The sequence below is a fragment of the Tupaia chinensis genome, unplaced genomic scaffold, assembly GCF_000334495.1.
Source record: "Tupaia chinensis unplaced genomic scaffold, TupChi_1.0 Scaffold000259_1, whole genome shotgun sequence".
NCBI lineage: Eukaryota > Metazoa > Chordata > Mammalia > Scandentia > Tupaiidae > Tupaia > Tupaia belangeri.
The window spans coordinates 2411657-2417656 of record NW_006159739.1 but is presented as its reverse complement, the minus strand read 5'-3'; the positions used below and the strand labels follow the sequence as shown (position 1 = coordinate 2417656).

At 38.8% G+C, this 6000-nt stretch overlaps 1 protein-coding gene across 1 annotated transcript in view; it reads left to right on the top strand.

The window, feature by feature from the left end:
- Nucleotides 1-2794: 2794 nt before the first annotated feature.
- OSBPL9 (oxysterol binding protein like 9) overlaps nucleotides 2795-6000 on the top strand; it is a 67209-nt gene continuing 64003 nt past the window's right edge. Inside the window, exon 1 of the mRNA XM_006149408.3 lies at nucleotides 2795-2928. The gene's annotated coding sequence lies outside the window, so the exon portion shown is untranslated. The remainder of the gene's footprint in view (nucleotides 2929-6000) is intronic.

The window sequence follows — 6000 nt, the reverse complement described above, 5'->3', positions numbered from 1 at the left end:
CTGTTTAAAAAAATTATAATAATAATTATTGGGAAAAGCATGGAAAAGATATTGAATGATAAAGCGGGGAGATTGATATCTCTGCATTGACTGACATGCATGGCATTCCCTTTTGAAAAAGCAATGGAAGTCAATGTAAAGTTATATGTAATCTAGTGTAATAGAAAGAAGATTATGATGATAATAAAATAAAAAATAAATAAAAAGAAAAAAAAATAATAATAATAAAATTAAACAAATAATTATTTTTAAAAATCCCAGTGGTGTACCTCTGGAAGTCTGCAAAGTTCATGGAGAAGAAATAATAGACTTGATTCATTTTATTTCTAACATGCTTCCAAGGGGAACAGAAAATCAATAGAAAACATTTCCTTTCTGCCTTGACCAAGTACCCAACAGGGAAATCAGGTGCTCAGAGTTGAATTGACAAGATGAAAATGTGCCAAATTAGAGGACAGAGGGAGTTGTAAAGGTCTCTTCTGTTATTTTCCATGAGAGGGATCAGCCTTGGACTGGTGGGTATGATTGTTTCTTTTAGAGTCCTGAGACTGGCTTGAAACCAATGCTTACCTCATTTCTACTGTCATTCAGGAACAGACCTTTAGTCTCCATCATCAACCATTCAGGGCAGAATTCAGACTTTTCCATGGTGCTCTTCCTTTCAGAGACTCTATCCAGGTAAGACTGAAAGTGCCCAGTAGATACTGCAGGAAGGGTTTGGAGAGGACAGTAGCTACAAAAGTTTACCTGAGATCACCAGAGAACCAAATGCAACCCAGCTCAGACCTGAGAGTTTGCCATGCTTGTCGTATCTTGGTTGAATAATTAATGTAGAAATTATTTATTTCAAATACTAAAATAGCAAATGTTGGTTAGACTCAATGAGGCAGGAATAATGCTTGACAATTAAGTGATGGAAATGAAAGTGTAATTGATGAGAAAGAATGGGAAGTATGAATGCTGCTAGTAAAATAAAATTATATACATGGAGTTTTGCAGTTAAAGAGACAGTGAAAATAGAGTATTAAGTTTGGAGGAACATGAAGTGTGGTTAAGATTTTGATTGTTTAAAAACAATATTATTGGGTGTATTTATTTGAGTATGTTTCTGTAGTTATTAAAATGGCCCAGACTGGATTGGATTTATGGCCTGGCGGGAAAGGCAGCAGAATCCCACATGGCTGCCTGCACAGTTCAAGTCCTCTTATGGGTGACTTGAGAAGCATGTTGGGTGTGTGTGTGCACCTAAAATCTTTAAAGAGAAAAGAGATGGAGGAGAAAGGGCTGTCTGCCTATGGGATAAAATGCTTTTTCACTTTCCCTCTGTTTTCATTTCTCTCTCTGGTAATCACATATGCCCTCTAGCCAAAGAGGGAAAAAAAGATCCAGACCAATGGATTGCTTGACAATACTATCTTGCAACAGCATATCATGAGCCATATATTTTGCATTATCTTTCTCATATTGGGTATTCAGATGAAAAGTAAATGTTCATTTAATAGGTGACAAGGGGTGTCATAACAAGCATTTCTCTTTTTTAAATTATTTTCTTGTTTTTCTTTTAATTTCTTATACAATCAATCACATTATTTCTCTTACAAAGTGAATATTTCGACATGTGAACATTTCTTCCTAGTTCAGTTGATAAAACTGTAGAATATCTTCAACAGATATTACCACATCTCTTTATAATTATATCCTGACTTATGAGTCTGAATATATTTGTGAGTGTGTGAGTCATTGCCCTTCTCTAGAGCCAATTATCTGCATGAGATCTTCACTTCTGTACAGTGAGTTTGAAATCTTTTTATTTCTACTCTTCATTGCATTCTTCCAAACATAAAAATTGGATTTTTTTCCTTTTTTTAAAAAAAAAATCAACCCTACTGTTTGACATCCTCCTACTTCTTCTTCCCTCTTCCTCTTCTTTTCTCCTCTTTCTTCTCCTCCTCCTCCTTCTTCTCCTGTATTTTTAGATTTACTTGGAAGGAATGTTAAAGTTTATCATTTTGCATGGCCTTATGTATCCATTGGTCATGTGATGTACCCTTCCCCACCATTGCTTAGATAATTTAAAAAGCTTGCTTTGCCATTAGAGATCAAAATGAAAAGCCAAAAAATAACAATTAAAAAAAAAACTGCTGCAAAAGAAAGTGAGAAAAATGGCCTACCTCATCTGTTGGACCATATGAAAACAAATATGGTCAGATACATGTGGAATAGTTACAAGAATAATGACTGCAGCGGGGGACTGGGCTGATATGGTGATACTGTGATGAGGGAAGTAGAGCAAAAGGTCACAGATAGTGGAGACAATGTGGGAAGAGGGTGGAAGGTAGGGGAAGGTGAGAGGAAGGGAATCAAGGAGAAAAATATAGAGGCAAGATATTTAAGTAATATGGAAATGGACGATTGTTGATGAAAACATTTATGATAATATCTTTAAATATACTGGTGTGCAGTATATTTATGCTAAGAAAATTCATTTTCATGCTGTTATGATGTACAGTGATTGAATGTATATATAACTAAAAATTTAAAAAGTCTTGGGACCAGTATATAGTGTAATGGTTACATCACTGAATTCTCACATGGGTTACTGTGATTTGAGTCCTGGACCAGGCAGCTTAAAACTCATGCTGGGGCTCTGCCTGGACTGTCTGCGCCTACCCGCGATCCGACCGAGGGGGGAGAAACGGGGGCACACCGGAGCATCCCCGGGCTCCCTCCCCAGGAGGCACAGAGGGTGGGAGCCTTGGCGAATGGCTTTCTTGCTGGTCTCTTGCGGAGTGAGTAGACCCCGAGGGTCTGGGAGAGGGGCCGGTCCCCACCCCTGAGTCCCCGGGGTCCTTGACGCTTGTCCGAGGCCAAGCCGTGGGCGGGAATGTCGTGCTCTCCCTGCCTCCTCCGTTCCCGCTGCCCCCTGGGGTGAGTAGGACGTGGCTGCCCAGGCCCCTCTTCCCGGGCAGCTCTCCACTTCCTCAGCTAGACGGGTAGGAGGCCGAGGCTAGGGGCCTCCTTTTCCACACAGAGGTCATTCGCCACCGAACCGGACGTCGGAGGGATCACTTTGCTTTATATTGATTTTGAACCCAGAAAGTTAGGGTTTCTCTTAACGTGAAAGCTGGATTCTGACCAGTTGCCTACTAGAGAATCTTCAGTTGCAGGCAAACATCTTTTGGTGCTCTATTTTTGGCACTGTGTTCTGCCTGCCTGGCCTAGTATTTGTGTGTGTAATAATTGGGTATACTCTTGTTTGTTTCTGTGTGGGAAGGAGGTGGTTTTGGGTTTTCGAGGTAGCTCCTTTAAAAAAATGGAAAACTTTAGTATAGTTTTATGGGATTCACAAACGACGGAAGGCACAGGTTTAGCTTCTCAGCTTAGCTTGGATGAAGGGAAAGTTGAGTGTAATTAGTATTCCAGGAAGATATTGAATCCTGTTCTTTTTGCTGGCATTCATACTGCAGAGGTGTTTTGTTGTGAAAGGTTGAGGTGCATTGAAAAAGACGACTTGTTTTTGCTAATTTGGATTTACATTTGGTTTTGCTTGTTGATTAAACTGTTTACTTCTAGCAGTATTAAGGAAATTAAAAACAAACCTAGTAATTACTTCCTACTTTCTCAATGGGGAAGGTGGGAGGGATCTTAGAATAGTAGTTTCAGTTTTAAGAGCTTTTGCAGTGAACCTTAAAATTGGAAATTCTCATGCAATTATCTGTGACTCATCTAAGAACATTGCCTGTATCAGACTGGGTAGTTGATAATTATAGCCCTTTAATGAACAGTGTTAGCATCCCTCACTTGCTTTTACTTATTTTATTTTTATGTTTGTGCAGCTCAGCAAGACAACTTAGATAAAAATACCTCATCACCTTTCCTAGTCAAGGGAAGGTATGCATTACTAAAAACAGATTTTGTCTTGAGAGCTTAAATGAGACATAAGAAAGATAACAGAAGTTGAACCTGTTGGCAGAGTCTCCTGAGTTAGGTTTGTTGGGAGAAGACATTGTACTTGAAGTGCCCTCCAATAAAGACTGACTAGAAAGTCAATAGGTCACATTAATTTAGGTGACCTAAAGTATGATTTTTTTTGAATGTGAGATTGTACATATTCACTAATAATTTAAGCCCTTAACCACCTTGTGTTCCATCTTCAGTTAAAAAGATCAGGAAGGGGGACCAGCAGTTGGCATAATGGTTATGTCGCTGGACTCCCATGTGTCTACTGCAGTTTGAGTCCCGGGCACGTGTTCATGCGTGCCTGAGATCCGGAGAGGAGATTTCTCTCTTTCTGTCTCTCTGGCGAGTGCAAATGCCCTAAAGCAAAACCTCTCAAAGAAAAAAAAAAAAAAAAAAGATCAGGAAGGAATATAGCTCAATGTAAGTTTAGTTCAGCTAGGAAAGAGTCTTGTGTTATTACCATGTTCTGCTGCTCGGAAAAATCAGGTAGTTGCATAGTTTATACTCTGTTGACTAAGAAGGAGGACAATGACAAGAAAACCATCTGATAATTAGGTTTTTATTCCAAAAACAAGTTATCAGATGTCCCTTGGGAGAGGTTGAGTTCTAGCATTATCTAAACTTTGTACTGTAGAGTGATAACTGACATTTATGGTGATTCTTATATAGGAAAAAATTTCACGATTAATGCACTTAGCAAAAAATTTTATTTAGGAAGATTTTCAATAAAGGTATAAACAAAGATTATTATGCTTGAGAAACTGTAATTAAGCCAGACATCCCTCCCTTAATATTTTAATGAATGGAAATTCTACCTCACACACGCATTTAGTCATTTAAAGCTATTTTCTATCTTCTTTATTTTCCATTTCCAGTCTCCAGGTCCTGTTACGGAGACTGGAAATGGAATATCTGAGATTTGGCACTTTTTTGCTAGGTGGTAGTGTTTTAGTTCAGGCCATCATCATCTCTCACCTTGATTTTTTTAGGGGGGGGGTAAATATCTACCACTTGACTCCCCCTGCTCAGCCTCCTCTTTACCCAAAATCATATCTGACTGAGTCACTCTCATGCTTAAAAATTTGTTTTGGATGCCTGTTCCCAAAGTCCAGCTGCCTGGCATGTCCTTCAAAGCCTTCACAATTTGGACCTAATTAATCTCTTTGAGCCTAGACTCAGCTCTAGGTGCTTCACCCAAATCAGCCATTGTGAGCATCGGAGCATCTTATAACAACTCAGTTCTTCTTTTCCCTCTTGCTAAGACTATTCAAACATAACTCAAGTGATAAGCCTCCAATTCTTTTTATCTTTTAACTATTTATTATTTATTATAGTTTGTCATAGGCACACGTGCTTAACTGAGACAGAGAGAGAGAGCAAGAAAGCATCCCTCATGGGGACAGTCACACCTAAACGCCTTATCCTCCATTTATCCCTCTTTTTTGGATTTTGGGCTTGTGTATGTGCACGTGCACACACAAGCAGGTTTTTTTTCTCAAGCTGCCAGATCAGGGATTTGAACTGCAGTTTCCCTATTTTCTCTAACCAGCAACATGCTTTTTCTTATGTTACTAACTACCTCAAAGTTAATTTGTGTTAATATTCCTTTCTATGTTATTTCAATTATAGTACTGGTCATTTAGAGTCTGGGAGAGGGAGAAAGCCTTGTGGGATCCAGCTGCTCCAATCTCTAGGCCTTAGGCCGGCCCATCTCGAACTCTTTTAACATCCAAACTCCTGTACTGTTTCTATGATGTCTTCCTTTAGGCAGAGCAAGTTAGAGTTGTTCTTGTCCTTGGTGTGTTACTACAGTACTTTCATATCTCATCTATCACTAAATTGTATTGTAATTTTTTGTTCACAATCCTGATTGTTTATATATATGTGTGTGTGTGTGTATGTATATACATATACATATATATATATCTGTGTATATATATAATTTTACCTTTGTTTGTTTATTTATTCCATGAGCAACAGAGAGAAAGACAGCACCCTCGGATAGCACCCTTGGACAGGGTCTTGATGCCATGGTCTGTC